General features: G+C 36.3%; 1 non-coding gene and 1 pseudogene across 1 annotated transcript; both read left to right on the forward strand.

The window, feature by feature from the left end:
- The window catches only part of LOC109434269 (metalloendopeptidase OMA1, mitochondrial), a 122,017-nt pseudogene that overhangs the window by 52,215 nt on the left and 45,177 nt on the right, over nt 1-24,625 (forward strand).
- Nucleotides 20,528-20,634, forward strand: LOC141567959 (U6 spliceosomal RNA). Its single transcript, XR_012491004.1, has one exon. It is a non-coding gene; the product is annotated as a U6 spliceosomal RNA (small nuclear RNA).

Consider the following 24,625-nt stretch of genomic DNA (forward strand, 5'->3'; position numbering starts at 1 on the left):
CTATACCAAATAAATAAAGTGCTTCTGGTTCTAATAGAGGTCCCGTTCTAGAGGGTGAAACAATAACTGTATGATCAGAAGACAATGATGCATATGGAATTTTCTTCAGTGGTGAGAATTTTCTGAAAAACCAAGATCACTTCAAAAATTGCACCTCTTCCTGGAGCAAATTTCAAAATGTTACACGGAGTTTGTAAGTAAATATATGCAAAGTTCTAAAATATTTAAGACTTAAAAGCTTTCCCAAATGACATCCTTTTTCTTCTTTTTTCTTTCCTTTCTTGATATTGGGTGTAGAGTAGAATACCGGTTTCATTTTTACCTGTTGCTAAGTTATCACCTTCCCAAATCTGAATGTACTGCTATATAATTCCCCTCATTTTTCTCCCTGGAACAGGAGTATATGTGTGTAATGGCTGTTGACACAGTAAACCGGATAGATAATGCATTTTATAAGGTCATGAAAGTGGCTGATTTAGCTGTGGGACAAATCATGCCTACAAGTCAGAGAAGGGTAGGCCAGAGGAGTCCTACTTACCCCTGCTCCAAATTTTTGTAGAAAACCATAAAATGCCAAAGTCTCTTAGGAAGGAAACCTGAAAAGTCTTTGTTTGCTTCTGACTTAGAAACTCAGATCAATTCAAAGGATGCCTTTGGGCCATGCTTTCTGGAAGAGAATCTTTGAAGGTATTGTGTCAGAGGCTGTAAGTCTATTCCCGGGTTTGCTGGCTATCCATCTTTAATCGCTTACCAAACAAAATCACGGGTAAGACCAAGGAAAAGATAGGTATTTCCAAAAGAACTTTCTTTTCTTTTCTCAAGTCTCACCTTCATCTCTTACAGATCCCATCAGGAATATGAGAAGAGACTTAGTATGTTAATAAATCAAATATCTCCCACTGGATTCTGAGACCAGGGAATTAAGAATCAATATGATACTAAGAGGAAATCTTCTGGATGAATCAAAACCACTTATGAGCCAGATTCAGCAATAAGAAAAGCAGATAATACTGCATAGGGTCCAGGATGACATGCTTTACATTAACAAGGAAGAAGTAGTTCCAAATCCCGCTCTCAGACTGGAAGGCATGAGGTTCTCATTAGCACTAAGGGGTTGGGGCCCATGAGGAAAGCCAGACAGATGTGCTCTGAGAGGCATATTCAAATACCGAGGAGAAGAAGCTTCCACAGTGACTTGTAAAGGATATTTCTTGTTTCAATATGAAAACAACTTAGAAGCAACCAACCAATTGATACCTGTCTTCTGACTGAGGCAGGCCTTGTAAATCTTCATTCTTTTGCACAAAGGAAAACATGAGTTGTTCTGGATTTCCTTCCATAAAATCAAGTGCATTGTCCCTCAGTACCTGCAGGGATTGGTTCTTGGACCCCCCACCAGCCCCCCGATACCAAAATCTGAGGATGCTCAAGCCCCTTCTATAAAATGGCTTAGTATTTCCATATAACCTACTTGCATCCTCCCGTCCACTTTAAATCGTCTCTAGAGTACTTTTAATACCTAACACAATGTAAATGCTGTGTTAATTGTTGTTATCCTGTATTGTTTAGGGAATAATGACAAGAAAAAATAGTCTACAGACACAACCATGTAGGCTCTACTATGGAGTACACGTCAGTGTCGATGTAACGTTGTTTTTTTTTTCAAACGCTTTCAATCTGCGGTTGGTTGAATTCACGGATGCAGAACGCACAGATCTGGAAGGCCAACCATACAAGCAGGAGTTAAGAGCGGTAAAAAGTCACATCACAAAAGACTAGTAAAATGAATAGTTTTGGTTGCTAACTTTGTAAAGAAAGTGAGAGTGATCATAAGACCACGTCATTTTAACTATGTTTAGTGTAAGGTTGTTAATTAGCAAGAACCAGTTAATAATAAACTGAGGATTATGGCAAGAATATACAAGGAGGTGGAAAACAATAGGAAACTTGTTTTAAAAATCAAAAGAGCTAGACCTAAGGATAATAATAACTTTGTTTAAAATTCAATTACATCTTTCATAGGCTGTTCTTTTTTGGACTCAGTTCCCCCACTCTCTCTCTCTTTCACAATATTCTTTTTGGCCAGAGTGGGTCTATAAGAGTAGCAGGCACTTAAACGAACAGAACTTGCTTTCCAATATAGTCAAAATAAAAGTCGAAGTATCCATACCGACTTTTCCTGGGAGTAGTACACAAAGACAGTCTAACTTGATCTCTAAATGCTAAGTATCTTAGGGTAAATTCTAAGCTTCTTAGGTAAAGGGTTAGATATTCTTCATAGTTCTAATCAGAGTATTTTGCATATTTTGGATTCTACAAATATTTAGTGAAATTGACATTTCCCACTCTTTTTTTAAGTATGTGAAAATGTTCATTTCTGTCTATAGTGAAATGTTTAGATGAGCTTGGCAGTTCACTGCGTGGTACAAACTGAAAATCACCAAAAAAAACCTCTTTGATCAACGTTAACTCATCAGTTTTCCTCACTGCCTTATATTGCACCATTGAGATTATTCTTTAGGCTTCAGACATTTCTGTCTCATCATGATGACCTTGATTGTCGGTCACAATGAACAGAGTAGGCTAAAATCGAGGTGAGGTTGTGAACTATTGCAATGAAAGAAGGGACTTTTTCTAGTTTATATAAAAATATTCTAATGCTGAGTATCCATTTCTCTAGTACTATTCTGCCCATTTCTCTACCCTCACAGGATTCATCTAGATTATGACATCAATAAAATTAACAATATTCTGTTATCTTGACATATTTGGCTTCTTTCGAACTATTCCAGAATATCAAAAGGCCATATCTCTGCTGAAGAGTGTCCTAGGATATATTGCTAACTTACAGTAGTGCATGGGTTGAACTAAACTGGGTTGATAATGTTGTTGGGACATGTGGCTCTTCTCTTTGAAATCTGTTCTAAGCCTCCAGACAGAATGACTTTCTCCTACCTTTATACTCTTGCAACAACTTATTGGTTCTCCTATTTCTCGTGCATTCTATTAGCCTTTTTATAACACTCTGATGCTTTCATATCAGTTTGTTGCACTAGATTTTAAGCTTCAAGAAAACAGAGATCACTTTTTACTCTTTTTTTTTTATCCTTCCCAACTTGCCTTTATCTCAAATTTTCCTCCATATCAGTTCTAAGGGGGCGGGGGGGGGGCAGGGGGAATGTTTAACAATAAGTAACTTAAAATCTTAATGTTAATGCTAGAGTCATAATATAAAGAAAGGTCATCATACTTATCTTTTCATGGTCTTCGCGATGTATTCCAAAGTGGGGTGCATGCATCCCAGGCGATATGTGAAAATCTGAAAATCATTAAGTTGAAGGATGAAAATATTAGAAAATCTATTTATAGTCATTTTTAGCTCATTCTTTATACTTTTCACCAGAAGTTCTTTAGTTCTTCAAATGTGAATTTACTTAGCATAATTAATACAAGGAACTTAACCCCTAATAACTGGAAAAGGAAAATAGATTTATAGAAAATCAGGCTTTGTAGAAAGTTGCATATGTACATAATCCTCCTTCCCCCAACACACACACACACACATTACATCCTTCCCTTAATAATATTTTAAAATTTCTTTTTATTTCTTTTTGTTTTCCTTGAATTAGGTTAGGTTCTTACTGTAGGACACCTCAGTAGAAAAAAGATAATACGATATGTACTGTTAATATATCAGTCAAATGTCAAATTAATAAAAGACTTGGTGGGCAGCCAAAATTGAAAATATATATAAAAATGATGGATAAACAATCATATATAAATATATGTGTGTATATATATACACACACATATTTATCACATTTCACCCACTCTAAAATGTCTTTTTTTTTAAATATTTTTTTTAAAGATTTTATTGGGGAAGGGGAACAGGACTTTATTGGGGGAACAGTGTGTACTTCCAGGCCTTTTTTCCAAGTCAAATTGTTGTCCTCTCAATCTTAGTTGTGGAGGGCGCAGCTCAGCTCCAGGTCCAATTGCCATTGCTAGTTGCAGGAGGCACAGCCCACCATTCCTTGCAGGACTCGAGGAATTGAACTGGCAACCTTGTGGTTGAGAGCCCACTGGCCACCTTGTGGTTGAGAGCCCACTGGCCCATGTGGGAATCGAACCGGCAGCCTTCGGAGTTAGGAGCATGGAGCTCTAACTGCCTGAGCCACTGGGCCGGCCCCTAAAATGTCTTTAAATGCTAAAATACACCAGCAATTTAATAATATTTTCTGAAGGAAAATAAAGAAACAAGTTCAATATTAAATGCATATACAAATTAAAATTCACTTACCAATTTAGAAATATTAAAATGGGGCAAAATAATTTGCTGTAGTTTAACTCTCTTTTTAGCCCCCTTGGATATTTTTCTATTCTCTGACATCCACGTCCTCATTGCCGTCCATCTTAAATTATTCTGAACTCAGTTTAAGTATTTAAATAAACAGGAACTTATTGATATCTCTCCTAGTTCTGTTTAATTTAAATTTATCCATTCATTTTACTATCACTTCAGAACCTATTATAATAGTAAGATGTTTTAATGACATTTTTTTACCCTTTAAATCTTCTCTAAAGACAAATTTACTACTAGAGATTCCAAACCAAACAGCCCTTATTTTGCAAATATTTTTGAGCACTAATAAATTAAAGAAGTGGATTGATTGATGTCTGTATAATTTGTACGAAAATTTAAGGACCCATTGAGTTAAGTCAAAATCAACAAATTGTAATTCAAAGATACAGGCTATATAAATGATTTCTAGTTAATACATTGGTAAGGATATTTCATTAGTTAATCATTAAGTATTGATTAATGGAAAAAATGGAACGTGATATGAGTTCTTAGGAGGATTTTTCTCTAAAATATCCTCTACAAATATTTCACTTGTTGTGATAAGCTTTTGTTTAATTAACAAAGAAATATGTTGCTACTAGTAGAGAAATTTTCAGCTATCCGGATTTGGTCAGAAAGAAGCCACACCAATGATTTTATCAGAGAAAATTTAATATGAGGAGTTAGAGAATGGAAAATGCCAGAAGAAAATACTGTGCTAACACAGAGATAAGGGACTAAATGATGTAATTCCATCCCTAAAGTGGCTGACAGAGAAAATAGAGACACACTGAGAATCTAGAAGCTTGGAAAAGAGGCCCTACAAAGCTGACACTCAGACCTCAAGAAAACATATGAACCTATCTGGCTGCTGGCACTTCTAAGAGTGTGAAATGAGGCTGGTTCTGGGAATTAATGTACAAAAAAGTGCTGAATACTGGAATATATTTCTGCCAAGATAAAATGTCTAATAAAAATCCAACTGGTAAAGGAGAAACATGGCTTGTAGAGAACCAGATCCAGCATCACCAAGCAGATTTGGCTGAGAAAAAAAATAGCTTAATAACTGGCACACACACCAAAAAAAACTCTCTGCAAATATACTCAAGATTCTTAAAAATGTGTGTATCCTATGAATAAACACTTTCATTATGGGAGTTTCTTGTAAAGAAATGAATTTAGACATCCGTGGCCAATCTGTAACTAAGCTCAGTAAATTTGATTCTACTTTCTTAAACTTTTTCCTATACATTTCTAAAACCTGTTCCTTAAATTCATTTTTTACAGGCTCAAATATATAGTTTATAATTGCCTAGTGATATTTCTAAATAAAAAAATCTAGTGATACCACTGTATTACTAAAAATCTTTAAACTGCTCTCTTTGCTTTTGGGACTCAGTTTAATGCTTAAGGCCATCGTAATATCATCTCCAACCACTTAAATAAAGTGATGGTTGAGTCTGGGTATCTGGAATCAGATTGTGGGAGTCAAATCCAGGATCCATTTCATATTCATTGTATGTACTTGAACAAGTTACAAAATGTCATTTAGCCTCTGTTTTTTCATCTAAAAGTGTAGGAAAATAATAATATCTACCACGGAAGGATGCTGTAGGGGTTAAATAAGCTAATGATTGTAAAGTGGTTAATGCAGCATCTGGCAAATAAGATATTTTACCTATTACTATCGTTTTCTTCTCTTGTCATATTGAACTAGTCAGGATTCCTCAGAGAGCCAAATCTATTTGCACAAGCTCTTTTCACCTTGAAAAGAAATTCTTCTGTCCCCCAACATGTTATGCATTGAATGCTATTCAGTATTCAATTTCAATTCAAGTATGACCTGATCTAGGTGATCGTCCTAAGACCCTGCCTAAAGTCGATTCTCTTCCTTTTTACTTCCAAAGCAACTTTTGAACATTAGATCAAAGTTCTTACTGAGTTATGCAGAGAACTGTGTTTATTGATTTTTTTTTTTTTTTTTTTTTTTTTGGTCAGTCTTTTCCAGTACATTATAAGGTCCTCACAGGCTGGGCTGTTTTGATTCCTCAAGGACAAGCTCTGGGCCTGACATATATTCAGGGCTCAGTATGCATTGGTTTATACACAAAATGCTTATCTTTATAAGTACAGGTGACCCTTGAACAAACAGATTTGAAATGCATGGATCCACGTATACATGGATGTTTTTCAGTAAATATTGTAAATATATTTTCTCTTCTTTATGATTTTCTCAATAACATTTTCTTTTCTCTAGCTTACTTTACTGTAAGGATACAGAATGTAATACATATCACATACAAAATATGTGTTAATTGGCTGTTTATGTTATTGGTCAGGCTTCCAGCCAACAGTAGGCTATAGGTAGTTAAGTTTGGGGGGAGTCAAAAGTTATATGTTGATTTTTGGCTGTGCAGGGCCTTGGTACCCCTAGCCCTCTGCATTGTTCAAGGGTCAACTGTACAATAAATTGAAATAATATATAAATGATAGATGTGCAGCAGTTAGGAAAATGATTATAAAATATGGAAACCATATCTACTGAACTAATTTATGCACCCATTAAATTGTTTTACACACTACGTAATAAAAAAACTGTGATATTTAATTATATGAAAAAAGTTACAAAATTATTACATACATATAAAAGTAAAGAGCAAAAGAACAAGACAAATGTTAATATTTAAATAAAGAAAAAAGTAAACATACAAAAAATGTTAAGTGTGCTTATCTTTGAATATTGGCACTACAGGTGATTTTATTTTCCTTTATTTCCACTTAATACATTTTCTCAATATTTCATCATGAGCATAAATTTTAAGTACTCATATTAAATATAATTTTTAAATTAAAATAACTTAAAACTTGTTTCAAATAATATTGAAAATATATGCAATATATAATTATAGAATCCCAACTGAAATAGTATTTTAGTATCAGCTGACTCACTTAAATAACTGTCTGTCCTTAGAAGTTGCTAAAAAATCCAAAAAAAAACATCTTACACTCAGAGAGGATGAATAAAATTCATGTTTTCTTTCATGAAAGGACAACTCTCCCATATAAACAGCAGCTAATCCTGGGCCTGCACCAACCAACCTGTGAGGAAGGCTAGTTTTTCCTGGGCAGTCTATTTACTCTGACTTTAATCCATTGTTTCCCTTTGCATCTTCTTCTGAGTGCCTACCACAGGCTAGATTCATCCATTCAGAGTCCCTACCCCAGACTCTGGGTAGAAAGACACACTTTGGTATATTAATTCACAATTAGGTTGCACAAGAAGAATAAATTAATCTTCCTCTCAGTGGTATTTCCATTCAATTAGTAGACCATACACAACTAAAGAGGTTTAGGATCTAAAAAAATAAGTATATAATGGAGAGATTTCAGTTCAAATGACCAGAGGTGGGATATATAAGTAATAATTAATAAATTAAAGTATATACATCTAATACAAAAATAATAAACATACTGAATAATGAACACATTAGTGAAGAAAGGTATTAGTATGAACATAAATATAATATAAACATATATAAAATATATTATAGTTTATATTATATTTAGTTTTATGCTAGATTTCAGACAGTATTCTAAATGTCTTTCATATACCCCCCCAATGAAATCCTCACAGCAACTTTATAAAGTTTCCATTTTAGAGATGAGGAAACTGAGGGAGGCACAAAGGCATTATGTAACCTGCCTAAGGTCAAAGTAATAAATCAAGTCAGTTGTGTTCTGGAACCTGCAATATACACTCTCCATAAATTTCTAGGTTACAGGTATACAACTCTGTAATACATCATCCGTGTATCACATTCTATGTTCACCATCCAGAGTCAGTTCTCCTTCCATCACCATATATTTGACCCCCCTTACCCTCATCTCCCACCCCCGCACCCTCCTTACCCTCTGGTAACTACTAAACTATTGTCTGTGTCTATGAGTTTTTGTTTCTTTTTTTGTTTGTCTTGTTCCTTTGTTGTTTTCAGTTTTATATACCACATATCAGTGAAATCATATAGTTCTCGACTTTTTCTGTCTGACTTATTTTGCTTAGCATAATAATCTCAAGATCCATCCATGTTGTCGCAAATGGCATTATTTCATCTTTTCTATGGCAGAATAGTATTCTATTGTGTATATATACCACATTTTCTATGTAACTTTACAGTTGTCACCCCAATAAACTTTAATTTAAAAAAATCACAGTAAAAAGATTTCTAGACAAAAGCAAGTTCCCAACGCACATAAAATCCAATAGTAAACCACGGACTTCTCAATCTAAAAGAACATCCATTGAAAAACATTTTTAAAATATCTGATGACTGCTTAACACATTGTTGGGTATAGTGGGGATGCAAAAGAAGAAACAATGGTTCAGAGCTTTGAAATCAGATAGATCTGACCTCAAAAATCAACCCAGCCACACACAGTTATAGGATTGAGTATATTAGTTAGCCTTTGTAAAGCTCAGTTTTTGATTTTTACTTTCTTATTTTTCTGGGAAAGGGATAAAATACAGCACAGTGTTTTATGAGGAGTGACAGAGAAAATCCATGTAAAGTACAGAGTGAATATTCAACAAAACTCAATATAGATATATTTACCCTTTTAGAACATACACATGACAATGAATTCCTTGTAAGCTTTAAATGTTTACAATAATATTCAATATGTTTTTAAAAAGTTTTTAAATCAAGAAACTTACAAAATTAAAAAATCTCACTGTCTTTGACAAACACAAGATAGTGCACTTGCAATTAGGACATTGTCTTTGGTTAACCAAAGACATTTTTGTCTTTGGTTAATCAAAATTATGAAACACTATTTGTTTCATAATTCCACTTATACATATTTAATCCCCCTATGCATATTTAATTTAATATCTGTACATCGAGTTAACTTTTTAAAAATTGCTCCCTTCAAAAAATGTTTGTGTTGTAGGGTCTTTTTCCTTTTCCTTCGAATATCACACTAACACTTGTGACTTAGAGCACAGAGCCACAGCCCCGAGAGTGTGATGAAAATCCCCACTGAGTCTCCACTCAAAACTGGAAAAGAATTGAATGAACACAGTGCAGCAACTCATCCACTCCCTGGAGGGAGACTAGATGACCCAATACAGCTTGTTCATTTACAGTTTCTAAGGATTCCTAAACAAAAACAAAACATTGTCTCCACTGAAAAGGGAGAAACACTGATTCTGAGAAATGTTTTCATATGTTCTTGCCGTGTGTGTTCATTCTTTGGTGACCCTGCCCATCATTTCATCAGCATGATTAGGAGGCTTCCTTTACTTTTTGGCAAAATATATGGACACTTCCTCAAGACAGAAGCTGGTAGAGAAGGGAGGTTTTTCAGGTTTCTCTGTTTAAATAGGAGACATCTTGAGTCATGGACTCTTTCTTGCAAAGGTGTAAGGAAGTTTTATACCACATCTCCTCTTTCTTCTAAACCAGTTCTGATTGTGTCTATTTGGGAGCAAGGTCATAGCATAATACATTCAGGACTGAGGTTGAAAAGTACCAGTGGGTGGGGTGACATGAGCTTATTAGTGCTTTTTTGAACTCCACAAAAGTATCACGTATCATAGCTGGAAAGAACTTCAGAGATCTTCTAGCCCTGTAATTTACAACTTCAGAAATTGAAATTTCAAAGAGACTTCTTGACCCCTGAGCTCATTCTTGAGGATCCAGCACAAGGATTTCCTCCTTTTGGAAGCGGTTCCTGGCCTCTTGTTCGCAGCGCTCACCATTCCTTGTGTGGGCCACCACTGGGCCCAGTACATATCTTTAGTATTATCAATTTGCTTATGCATTTCTCTTTTCCAATACTTCAAGCTGAGATGATTTACCTTGGTGAGGTTTATATTTTCTAGAGGGTCTGTAGATGGCCTTTTTTTTTTTTTTTTTTTTTTTTTTTTTGGAGAGGGGGTGCAATGCGTTAGCCCTTGAAATTGTAAGCAGAATTGTATATACAAACCTATGTCACCTCTATAGATTTTGGTGGACAGAATCCAAAGGTTTCCTAGATTCTTGAAGGAGTGTGTTATTCATAAAATCTAAAAGGTCCACTGCAATGGACCATTAGTCCTATGAAAACAGCTAAACTTATGTCCCAGTTTTTAAATATTATTTTTCTTTTTTTAATTCAAATTCTTTTTCAGTTATAATTGACATACAATATTATATTAGTTTCAGGTGTACAACATAGTGATTAGACATTTATATAATTTACAAAGCGATCGCCCTGATAAGTCTAGCACCCATTTGACACCATACGAGCACATAGTTATTATAATGTTATTGACTATATTCCCTATGTTGTACTTTACATCCCCATTACTGTTAGTCCATGCCCCATTTATCTTATTCTCCTATCCTATCTCAGCATTTGTCATATAACAAGCTCTCAAGTTTTCCTTAATGAACAAATTAAAATGTGGTCTATAGTTACTGATTATTTGATGGCAAAATTTGTGCTATAATGTAGGTCTTACATCCCTTGTAAGGTACTTTTCTATTATTTGGGTTCTTTTTCCTTAAACCATTATCTGATCAAAATTGAAATTTAACTAATACATTTCTACCTTCCTTGTACATTGCCTCCATAGTCCTTACAGTTCATGATCCGGGAGATACTAGATTAAAACAGGAAGACTCAGTAGACACTGCTACAATATTGAGGAAAAATCTAGGATCCAAGTCAAAAGAAAGCTACTCAATCCCAGCTCTTTCATGTCTCAGCGGTGGGGCTCTCTCCAAACTGTAATATTCGGCATCTTTATCTCAAATGGAGACAATTATTCTAATTAATATTGTTTTTGCAAAAGTGAGTTGACATGAACACAAATATAAGATATACAAATTAGATCTTGTTAGAAAACAAGAAGTCTTAATTCAAGTTATACTCATGCCTATCTATGAATTCTATGAAATATCTATGAAACTTCACTTCCATTTCCACACAAACATATTCTCCTCCATGCTGTTCTTTGTGCTTTGTTTTAAAAATATTAATTTTTTTTATTTTGTCAACTGAGCCAATTTCCCAGTCAGGACGAAATTTTGTCCATAAAATTGCAGTGACCAACTGTAAGTAGCAGGTCTTAGTGTTAAATCTTGGAAAATACTTTCTAAAAATTTTAAAACATTTGTAAAACAGTGATTCCCTCCCCGCCTTTCCCTTCCCCCCCCCACCCCCATTATTAAGGACCTACAGTGGCATTTCTTTGTCTTAAGAATATTGTTTTTGTAAGTTTGGAAGGGACCATTCTCCAGGCTTTCCTAGAAAATCCTATAACCCATCATGAAAGGTAGTAATAATTTACACATCGTGAATACAAAATTCTCCAGAAAATAATGGACCCAGGGTGCCCCCCTGTTGTCCAAATTCTAATGTAAATTTGGAACGAAGTCTACTGGATTGTCATGCCTGTTCCTTTTTACCATGTTCACTCTGCTTATTTCTCCCCTATGCAAGATACGCATAATAATCCTTCTACCTTTTCTGAGTTAACAGTGATTCTATATAAATTTCATGTTTAAGTGTTAACACAACCCCATGATGTTGCAAGAACGGGTGGTTTTTTTTTCATTCATTTCATTTCATAAGTGAATAGGAGACTCAGAAGACCTTAGAAAGTTGATCAGCCTTCATTCAGCTAGTGAATTGCAGAAGCTTCTTCCTGAATCTATGTCCAAAGAGCTTTCTATGCATTGCAATAATCCAGTCATCTGACTGAAAATCAAATATCATCATGTCATTTTCCTGCTTAACACCCTTCAGTGGTTCCCCACTGCTCCAGCGTAAAGACTAGGATCTTATTATATTACCTGAAGGCTTTTTACAATCACAATGGAAAACATTATCTAAATCATTTCTAAATAGCCTCTGTTCAGATTTCAACTATCACTGTATAATCAAATTTACATTAAAGCCATCTGTCCCTGTGACTGTTTTAAAGTTAATCCTCAGCTTTGAAAATTAGCTTTTTCATTAAAATGTACCAAAGTGAGAATTTATATTTTATTAATCCTGCTTAGGACTTACTATGCTTCTTAAAACTGAAGAGCCACATCTTTCATTGTTTATTGAAAAGTTTCAATAGTTATCACTTTTGACAATTGCACTTTTCCCAATTTCTATGTTTTCTACTTTTTAGACTCATTTTATGAGTTTTTTGGGCATTATAATTTTAATCTACATGTCTCTTAGGCTGCCTTTGTTTCTCTGGGCTGTTTGCAGCATAATGTCCTCAGATCCATCTGCCTGCTCACTAACTCATTCCTCAGTTGTATCTAATCTGAAATATATTACCCTTAGTGAAGTTTTAATGCTATCAAATATTTTAAATTTTATTATTATTATTATTATTATTATTATTATTATTATTCAATTCCAAATGTTTTCTTCTTTTGAATTCCCCTTTCTTCTTCTACCTCCTTCCCCCCACTCGGGTTCAAGCCATTGTTTGTCAGTCTAGTTGTGTAGGACACAGCTCCCTGGCCCATGCTGGTATTAGGAGCCTTGTGCTCCCCCTGGCTGAGGCAGTCGGTTGCCAGTCGTTGTTCAGCCACTCACAGCAGCTCACAGCAGCTCTCATTGGCTGCTGGAGGCTCCCACTGGCTGCCGCCCACTCATGTGGGCCACCGGCTGCTCCTGGCAGTACACAGTAGCCCACAGCACCACACAGTAGCCCATGGCAGCAAACAGCAGCCCATGGCAGCACTGAGCAGCCCACGGCAGCTCACACCAACTTCTGGATGCTCACAGCAGGCCCCGTTTCAGGGAGAGCTATTGTTCACAATCTTAGCTATAGAGGGTGCAGCTCACTGGCCCATGTGGGAATCCAACTGGCAACCTTAGTGTTAGGAGCACGGCAATCCAACCACCTGAGCCACGGGGCCAACCCTCTTTTGAATTTTTGTTGTTTAAATTTCTCCTTTTATTCTTTCAGTCATAATAACTCATGAGAACTCAAACCTTTGGTGGATTTTTTATTTCTTTGTTTTGTTTGAGTCAGAATTTCTTTTGGCAAGAGTATCGGTAATACACATCTAAAACAGGTTTCATATGCTCTCTCTAGACATATCAAATATACTGCCTATGTAAAATGACATTTTATAGTCATTTCTCAAAATTTGCAGATAGTGTGAATTTGAATGCCAAACACACCCAAAAAGAGACCCAAATTTTTATTTCTTAAGGGAATAATAGCTTTTATTCACCCAGATTACAGTAGACACAGACAAGTGTTCATGTAAGTTGCTAGGTTTCTTTTCCTACTACACATTACCAAGATCACAGCTCTTTGAAGGCCTCATCATTGCCTATTGCTATGATTTCCACATTTCATGTTCCCTGGTACATATTGAAACACAGGCCTCTGAGTAAATCAACTGTAAACTCACCAAGGCAGCCAAACCTCAGATCACGTACCCAGCTTTCTACTTTTAAGTAACATCTATATTTCTGGCTTAGTATAATTTTTTTTCTTATAAGCACAACTATGCATCATATGTTTTGTTATTTTACACCACAAAGGTTTTTGGGACTTTTAATAGAAGAGATTCTCAATACTTTAGTTCATCTTGTCTGAGTCACATGTTGCCTATTCTATGATTCTTACAGAACAAGAGATGATGAATGAAGACATTCTGCTCAAGTCACATTTTTTACCTTAGACAGGTCAGTTAGCATCTCAGGGACCCAAGTGTTTACATATGAAAATGCGGGAAATAATTCTTGTACTATTTACTCACAGGGTTGCTGTCAGCATCAAATGATAAATGTATGTAAAATTACTTTGTACAGTACAAAGTGTGAAACAATAGAAAGAACTGCTACAGCTATCATTGATTATTTGGTATTAGAAGCATATTGGAAATCTTTATTTCTTCCTATATAGTGTTGTAGTTGAGTGTAAACTCTGGATCTTGGGTCATGTTGTCCCCAACATTTATAAGATGCATGACCTTGAACAAGTCACATCATGCCTTGTACCTCATTGACCTTCTTTGGAAAATTGAGAAAATAAAAGAACCTACTGATAAGGCAGTTATGGATTAAACACATGAATATGACACTGTTTAGAGCAACTCTACCCAAGCACAGTTCACAGGTAGTGCTGATTTGTAAGTACAGAAATTTAAAGTAAAATTTTAATGCGTTTCACAGTAATTTTATGTCTGTTACATCTAATAATTAAAAATGTACATGTATTTTGTGTATCTTTTTATTTCATTTTTATTTTATTTTATGTTGTAAGTACAAACAAACTAAGCCTTTATCACAGATAACTTAGGAAGCACTGATTTAGTGGCTGCTACATAGACAGGGTTCTGCAACTATCATCCCTTATTGTAATTACTACCATTACAAGTGATTATGCAAATAGCCATGGAACAATTTCTTTCAAAATGAGACATTGTCACCAATCTCTCTGTGGAGGCTGTTAAATAAGCCAATCTCAAAAGGCTACATTCTGGGTGATTCCAGCTACATGACATTCTGAAAAAGACAAAACTACGGAGATTAGTGGTTGTCAAGGGTTCGAGGGGAGGGAGGGATGAATAGAGCACAGAGGATTTTTAAGGCAATGAAACAATGTTTCATTGTATGATACTACAATAGTAGATACATGTCATTATATATTTGTCACAACCCATAACATGTACAATAACTAGCATGAACCCTAACGTAATCTATGTGCTTTGGGTGATAATGATGTGTCCGTGTAGGTTCTTGGACTGTAACTTATGTACTGCTCTGTACCAGATGTTCCAGTTGGGGTGCTTGTGCATGTGTGAAGGCAGATGTATATGGGGAATCTCCACTTTACACTCAATTTTGCTGTAAACCTAAAACTGCTAAAAAAAAAAAAATAATAAAGTTTATTCATTTTAAAAAAAATGGAAGAAAACACAATACTACAAATATCTCGGATTGAAAAAAGAAGATATTGGGAAAACTTCATTGTAAGACATTTGACAATTTAGATGAAAACTCAACTACCTGAAGCTAACATAGCAAGAAATAAAAAAAAATATGAACAAAACTGTTGAATTCTTAATTGAAAACATTTCCACAAATAAATCTGAAGGTTCAAATATCTTTATTGGTCAATTTTAAATATTCAAGGGAAAGAAAACACCAATCTGAAACAAACTCTTCCAGAGAACAAAATAATAAGAAACATTTGCAGATTTGGTTTTATGGGCCCAGCATGACATTCACACAAAACTTGACAAAACGCATGCAACAAAGAGAAAGAAATTATAGGCCAACATCTCTCATAAACATGCATTCAAGAAAATCTAAACAACATATTAGAAAATTAAATCCAGAAATATAGAAATATAATATTACATTATGATCACATTACATTTATTTCAGGAATGAAACGTAAGTTTAATATTTGAAAATAAATCACAAATAAATAGAATAAAGGATAAAAACCTTTATCTCAATAGATCCATAAAAAGCCTTTAATAAAATTCAACACCAATGATAAACCCATGATAAAATAGAAATAGAAACTGCCTTAATCATTTGATAAGATATAGCTACAATAAAACCCTCTAGATCTTATTTAATTATTGAATATTAAAGATACCCCCCCCAAAGTCTGGTGAGAGATATGGATGGTCAGTAATATCACATCTATTCAATATTTCTTAATCATTAGAAACATAACAGAACAAGAATAATAAATGAAAAGTGTAAATTGAAAAGAAATGTAACTGTCATTATTCATGCACAACTTAATTGTGTATATTACAAATGCAAAGGAATTCTATAGATAAAAAGCCAAATGTAATAACTAAATATAGCACTGTTGGATACAAAATGGTATGTAAATTTTAATGATTTATACTTATTAGTAATAGACAAGTAGAAATTTAACATTAGAAATCATTTTGTTTATGATAACACCAAAAACACCAATGCCTCAGACTAAACTTAACAAAAGTCATTCCATACTTCTACACTGAAAACTAAAATGTTACTAAAGAAACAAATTTTAAGAGAGTTAAATAGATGGAAGTACATACCAGATTCATATATTTGAAGATTTAGTATTGTGAAGATGTCAATTTTCCCCAAACTGTTTTATAAATACAGTAAAACTCTAATCACATATGGCTACTGTTGTGGAAATTGGCAAGCCAAGTCCTAAAATTTATATAGAAATCTGAAGGACTGAAAGTATCAAAGAAAATCTAAAAGATGTACAGTGTTAGAAGGCATTAACTAACAGATATAAAAATAAAACAATAAAACAGTAATTAGTAACTATTATTTTAGCCAAAGATACACATAGAGACAAATGGAACATAATCAAATACCCCCAAATAGACCCAAGAATAAGTTGTCATTGATTTATGGTAAACTACAGTGGCAATGCCATGGAAAAAGCAACGTCTTTTAGATAAATGCCTCAAGATTGTGCATCCTATGAAAAAATTAATTTGACATTTTTCTCATACCAATCATCAAAATTTATTCCAGATATACTTTAGATCTAAAATTGAAGGGTAGTTACAAAGCTTCTAAAAGAAAATATAGAGGAAAATCTTCATGATCCTGAATTCGGCAAAGATTTCTTAAACAAGAACACACACAGACACACACACACACACAGACATACACACACACACAGTCATGCATGCAAGCATGATCACAAACCATAAAGTGAGAGATTGATGAATTAGATTTAATTAAAATTAATAATTTTTATATCAAAAAACACCATTAAGAGAGCTACCAGTATAATGCCACAGAGTGAGACATTTGTAATCACCGAACTGACAAAGAACTTGTATCCAGAATATATAACTAAATGTTACAAATTAGTAACACAAATACAACAGTACCCTTTAAATACATGGCAAGGGACTTAAATAGGCATTTCACCAAAAAGGTTATCCAAGTGGCCAAAAAGCATAAGAAAATGGGTTTTCCTTATCATTATTTATCCCAGGGAAGTGCAATTTAAAGTCATACTAAGCTATCCCTACACACCTACTGAATGACTGAAATTTTTTAAATTTGACAATATCAAATGTTGGTGAAAAATAAAGCAACGGGACTCTCATACAATGTTGATAGTAGTACAAATTGGTAAAACCACTTTAGGAAACTCTATGGTAATATCAACTAAAATTTAATAATATATGCATGCACAGTGGCTTGGCAATTTCAGTTCTTGCTAAATATGTAGCAGAATACATACATATTACATTAGAAAAATCTGTGTAACTTTACTAACAATTGTCACTCCAATAAACTTTAATTAGAAAAAAGGCATGTACACCAATGTTCAGAGCAGCTTTAGTCATAATTGCCACAAATTGGAAATAGCCCAAATGTCCATCAACATTAATAAATCATTACATATTCATGCAATAGAATATTATTTAGCAACAAAAAGAATGAAGTAGGCTACAAAGTAACCAAACTGATAAATCTATAATCATAATAATGAGCAAAAATTAAAACAAAAGATAAATACATAAGAGTTTATACCAATACCATTCCATTCATAGAAACAGAGGAAAAAATTTTAAGGTGATAGAAATGAGAAAAGTAATTACTTTTGGGGAAGGGAAAAGTGGTTATTTCTAGAGTGTAAGTTATGTTCTAGATATTTATCTTGGCGATGGTTATAGGCCTGTAACCACTTCTTACAAATTTTCAACCTATATACTTAATGGCCATCATTTTACATATGGTAAAGTTCAATACAAAAGGAACAAAAATATTTTGAATTATTCCTCACATTGTTTTGTCATATACTCAGTGACTATTAGACGATATGACTAATGCTTTTCCAGTTCTTCATTGAACATCGACTTTGTCCAGTACATTGTGCCAGATATTGTTGGAACAGGAGAAAAGTTGACATCTGGCTTCTGCCCTGGTCCAGCTTGCTATTTAACAGAGACAGGATGATATATGAGCACAAATAATAACACAAAGCAGAAAGTGAGGGGAACAATGTATGGATTACAGAGTGGGCCACCAGAAGTCTTCAAGGAAGAGAGGGCAACGGAGTTGGACTTCAAAATCTCAGTAGGATTTCAACCAGTGTAGATAAAAAAATTGTTTCCCTGCAGGAAATAAAAAAACAAAAAACGGTGCAAGTGTAAAATGTAGGGTGTGTATATAATATCTATGTGAAAATATAAAGTATGAATATGGTCTATGTGAAAATGTGAGTGGCACCTGCAGTCCAGCATGTGAATTAATCGGCACCGAAACCTCAATAAATTGAGAAAAGTCAGAAATCGACGAAGTAGTTGCTGTTGGCAGAATACAGATTTTGGTGTGTTGAAGGGCTCTTCCCAGGTTTGGGGAATCATAAAGTGCTTCATCATTGCCAGAGTATTTTGAAGGGAACTGAATTGGCAATCTTGGGAAATCCTTCTCATATAAGAGCCCAGAGGATGATTTTGCTGGAATGCAGGACTTGTACAATAGAACTTAAAGAGCAGCTTGAAATTAGTCTGTGGAGGGTTGGGATGTCAACTGCTCATGATCAGGTGTGTTTGACGGCTTTCAAGCAGATGTATGTATGACTTAGAAAAAGTCACATTTAAGGGCAATTGACCTGACGATGAACAGAAGCATAGAAGTGCTCTAACAACTCAGTAAATACGGCCAGGGCACAAGTGCTTACATGTGATTTCTATGTGCATGTCTCTGTCCAAATATCAATAAACCCAGAGAAAAGGCGGTTACTAGCCAAGAGGACAATGCCCAGAACTGGATTTCACAGAGGTAGAAGCAGGCCTGCTCTCTGCCCAGTCTTCTGGGGGTCTCAGGCATGGCAGTGAACAAGAAACCCTGCTAAGTAACAGGCCACATCTGCACAACATAAACAGACTCATGTGCCTGGCTGGGGGTCAGGCAGCGGGATGCTTGCCAGTGCTTTCCTAGAAATAGGCTACATCACAGGTGACTTTCTCTACTAAAACTCTGATTTAGGGTTGGGGAGGGTAACAGTGTCGTGATGGAGGGTGGAGCAGGATACAGAGATGGGAGAAGGAAGGAGAGACATTGTTGTCTTCAAAAAGGTTTCTTTATGATTTCACCTGATTTTATGACTGTGGCAAGTCTCTGGAAAATGATTTCAGGAACTGTACTTCAGGTCATCGTCTTCCTCACAGTGGTTGTTTGAAAGATTCCTGGAGGATGCTTTCTGCTCTCTCTGCAGTATGAGCCCTGGGCAATGGGCCAAAGTTGTTTTAAATCTCAGTTGAAAGTTCTGGCTCTTTTTATGTGACTAGGTGCCAAAAGGAAGTCTAATAACTTATCAAGTTGAGGCACCTCGGGGAGCTCCAGAAGCATGAATTTTTGAGAAGAGGTTTAGGGAGCAAGGTTATTAACTCTTGACCTCACTGTAGCTATGGTTGAGCTACTATTTGTATTTGGTTAATTAAGAATTTTTTATTTTTGCAAAGACAATTGGCCTGAGAGTCCTGAGGCCTAGGGGTTTTATTTTTCCCCCCTTGAAACTTTTAAATTAACTGTGCCATTGACCAACTCCAAATATCACCTATGTCTCAATTTTCTCCTCTTGAAAATAGAGGATAGTGCGTGTCTGATATTCCTCGTTAATGTCTTTCAGGTGAAAGTTCAGTGAAAGAGCACAAAATAAATTCATCTCAGCAAATTATCCAGCATTGCTTGTGTACTATACTCACAGCTGCAAGGAATTCAAGAAATCTTTAGGACACAATTGCTAGCTTCCAGGAGATAAAGACATGACCTGCAAAGCAGAGAATGCCAGATTCCTTAGAGTTGGTGTAGTGCATACCGGGGTGTGCCACTCACCTGTCTGTCCCTACCCACCATCCTTTTCAGGAAGAAGTACTCACTCCTCCAGGACTGTTAGCATTGGACAGTTCACAGCTAAATCCTCTCTGTCTGCACCTGCCCTTGGTCCTTGCCCAAGGTTCTCCTAACCAATGAGTGGTAGAGAGAGAGATGCAAAGGCCCTGACCCTTCAGAACAATTCTGGAGGGCCGTCATAGCTCCAGAGCTCCCCATGGGATAGGCGATGGCCCTTGTAGAGAGAGTAGAGCCACCCACCTTTTCCTTCAACCAGTCCTGCTTCCTTCACTTCCCCAGGTCTGTTGGTCCCTAGAGAACTCCCCAGTAAAATTCCTTCACATAGAGCTCACTTTGCCAGTACAGACATTGAAACTGGAATAGTACAGGTAAGACGAGCATGGCCCCTATGCAAGGATGACATGCAAATTCATGAAGCATTCCATAGTTCCCAACCAATTAAATCTCAATTATGAAAAAAAAAATTCCTTTATGCTAATCTCCAGAGTGTGCTTCTCAGGGAAATTGACTTGTGGTAATTAATCAGGAAAAACAAAAACAAAAAACAAAAATACTGGCTGTGGGAATTTACAGAAGGAAGAAAGCAAATCCTGTTTGGGGAAGATGAGACAAGAAAAGCTGCAAATGGAAGGGGATATCTGTGATGCAGTTTGATAGGTATGTGGGTTTTCACTGGAAGAGATGGTGAAACAGGAAGTAGGGAAAGAAGTATTTATTACTGTATTGAGAGGGACTAGAATAAGTGAAGGCTCAGAGATCAGAACATAGGATATGTGAATCTGCAAAAAATAAAATGCAGAGAGCTTGGCTATATTCTCCCATTCACAGGGCACTAGAAGATCAGGATGAGTGCCTATCGTGGAGGGTCCTAAAATCCTGCTGTGGAGATTTAGAGTGATGCACTAAATCGGAGAGGAGAGGGGGAAAAGGCATGGAAGGTTTATTTAGTAGAAGAGTTATATAACGTAAGCTATGCTTTCAAAGAACGATCCGGGACCTAAAACAAGGAAGTCCTGCAAAATGGAAGGTATTTTATGATGCTTAATAGTCTTAGATTATTTTTTTTAAGTATTCCAAAGGAAATGAAGATAGGAAAGATGTCAAAACAAATTGAAAATATAATATTGGAGTATGCCCTTTTTTGTTGTTTTTCAATTTAATGATTATCCAGGGCAGCTAGCTTGAGTATGCCTGCAAGGGGGGGGGGGGGGGGGGGGAGAGAGAGAGAGAGAGAGAGAGAGAGAGAGAGAATAATGCAAAGAGAGACTTCTCTGTTTCTCTCACTCTTTTTCAACTATTACTTTTACCGCATGACCAACAGCTTATGGGACCATAGCTCTGTAGCTCTGTTGCCAGCATGTTGAATGCTCTGGAATTCTCACCTGAAACATAAACAGAGTCAGGATGACTGGCTCATTTAGGCAAATCACTTCACTTCTCTAATTCTTATGTTTGCTATTTGCAGAAGTAGATGTATTGTGATGGATTTTTAAGAAAACGTGTGTGAAGCGCTTTGCGGTGCGTGGTGCATAAGAAATCCCCTGTACGAGTTACTCTTGCTGTTAGCTCTGCCGTGAATGGTCTATACCGTTTGCGATTTGTCTCACACCTATGAGCCTGTAATTCTTCATCTAAAGAACAAGTTGCCAGGTTTTTTTTGTTGTTGTTATTACCTTCTATACTTTCAATGCCAGATTCCAAGTATGATTTTCTTTAACACAAAATGAAAAACACAGATTTGTTAATCCAGCTCAACAAGATGAATACATTCAGTGAATGCACTTCCCAGAAACAGGTGAGGCACTAGAATGGGGGGGAGGGGGGGTGCGGGGTGAAGGTGTCATGGGCTTCACTCCCTGCCAGAGCCAGCATCTGCTTTGGAACAGCACCATTGTTCTCTGAGATTCTGTGGGTGCTGGGTCTGCCAAATGCTTTTTTTTTCCTACCAGAAAACTATTATCCACTACAATTACTCAAAAACGTTTGCATCATTGCTGCTTGTTTTTGAGCCCGAGCCAAAGGTCCCTAGTGTGTCTTTTGCATGACATCTAGGTCTTTTCTGTGAAACACTGCGTGGTCAGGAACCGGCCCAAACCTAACCCGTGAACAAATTCCCGTCCCTCTGCCATGCGTTCAGTATCCTCACCAGGTGTCAGGAACAGCTTCGTGAGCGACCGTTATGACAACACATAGCACAGCTTGCATTCTGTCGGGGCCCCCAACACACTGCAGCCAATAGAGCTTGCTGTGACAGAACAAGGATGCATTCCCCTTCTCATCTCCCCACCTTAATCCCTCACAGCTCATCCGGTACAAACTTGGGCAATGTTCATTCCAGACTGAAAAGGGAATCTGAAAGCAGCCCATGTACCCAACTCTCTTCACTCCCTACTTTATGTATGGGGATCTAGAAACAGAGGGGAGTGTGATGAGGGACTATCTCTAATCTACTCTAGGTTTTCAACTCTGTACTCTGGGGTTCAGCAGTCAGTGGCAGTACTTGGATTTCTGTCACAGGTCTTTTGTGCTCTATTTTCTTTCATTATGTGTCACATAGTTTCTATTCAGTGGGGAAAGATTTCTTGGAGCATTACTTCCTGTGAATCTCTAACGGCACATTAGGGAAATGTTTACGCTCAGTGGCTGCCCAGAATTTGGTCTCATCTCTCATCCTCCACCCAGTTACTACTGTAGAAATATGTGTTACAAGTGTGAAACTTACAGAATCCAGACTCGGAAGGCTTAGGCTCTTGTTCTGGCTCTCTCTGTAAGAGTTATACGACTTGGACTAGTCAATTCTACGACTTGAACAAGGCATCCATAGCTTTGGTTCACTCATCTGAAAAACGGAAGTCATGGCAAGCTGTCGTGAGCTTTTGGATGGTTAGACAAGCCTATGGATTTCAAAAATGTAAGAGGCCAGTGAAGTGGAATCATGATTTCCCAATTTGACATCAGGCTGCCCTGACCAGAACTTTACAACCTTTGAACCTCCATCCATAGATATCTTTCCAACTCTGCTGTACATAGAGGAAAAAACAAGACTCATCTTTTTTTACTGTTTGACTGCTATCCTTTATATAACTTCCTGGCAAATATACAGTGGTTTTTCTGGTGAGGTAATTATGTTTTAGTCAATGGCTAGGGCCCAAAACAAACATCTTTACTGTCTTTTTTTTTTTTTTTTTTTTAGATAAATTCTTGTAAAAGGCTAGGGTTGGTGCCAGGAAGGATGTCTTTCTATTCTGAAGGGAAAAGAAAGAACTTCCAGTGGGCTCCTGATTCCCACTGAATTTCTTTATTTTTTCTTAGAACAGGACTGAAAGAGAAGATAACTATAGAGAAGAAAAGCCAAAGAGTGTGATGAACATAAACACCTTTACTTTAATCTCTAGCGTGTCATCTTTTGACCTATTCCTACTTTATAGGTCCCAGTCATCTTCTATATGGCAGAACCAAGTTCCCCAGGACAAAGGGACACTTTCCTGGACATTTAAATACTTCAATATTTCCCTATTTTTCTGCCTTAGGCCCATTAATACCCTGACATCTTCGAGCCAGTTTCCTATTTGAGGACCCTTCTACCTTCATCCAGAATATTAACAGCAAAAATGACTTCCCCATTTAGGAGTGTGTGTTCCCTGTCTAGTCATGTGGCCCCCACAGTATGGTTATTTCTGAACATAAGCAGTAACCTCACATTCATCTCATTTATCCCAAGCAATGCCCTCATAGAACAAGTCATGGTTGTTCTTAGACAAAGAGACATCTGGGAGCCAGTGAGAGGGAAATCCAGCACAGCTGATTTAGTAACCAAATGCGTCCCTTGCATGTTTATCATGCCTTTAAGTATTCAAATACTTTTATGTCTGTGGTGCATGGAAACCCTACCACATGATCGATTAGGTCATATAGCTCCATTTTACATGAATCATGAATAATGTGAGGTTTGTAGAGGTGCGTTCTGAGCCATCTCATAGCCAGAGTGTTCACACAGCCTTGGGTCACTGGATCCTAGACACTCTTTTAAATCACGTCTTGATTTCTAGATCAACTTATTCCCATAGATAAGTAGTTGATATTAGCTTTGGAGAGCCTCTTGTCAGCCTTTTTTAGACCTCCAGGATATGACAACTAGCTAGTATATTGAAGAATCTTCTGTAACTTATTGGGCTTGTAATTATCCTTTCTGGGAAGGAGTAAAAGTGCCTTTATTATCTCAGAAAAAATAAATAAAGAAGGAAGGAAGGAAGGAAGGAAGGAAGGAAGGAAGGAAGGAAGGAAGGAAGGAAGGGAACAGATGTCTCATAATGTAGTACAGCAGCCAGATGTTTTGGAAGGCCTGAGAGGTGGTACAGTAAGGGGTCGACTGTGTTAAACACAATCCTTTTGTTCCACCTCTGATATCCTTGACTGTTTCAT

Source organism: Rhinolophus sinicus, linkage group LG12 (genome assembly GCF_036562045.2).
Source record: "Rhinolophus sinicus isolate RSC01 linkage group LG12, ASM3656204v1, whole genome shotgun sequence".
Classification (NCBI taxonomy): Eukaryota; Metazoa; Chordata; class Mammalia; order Chiroptera; family Rhinolophidae; genus Rhinolophus; species Rhinolophus sinicus.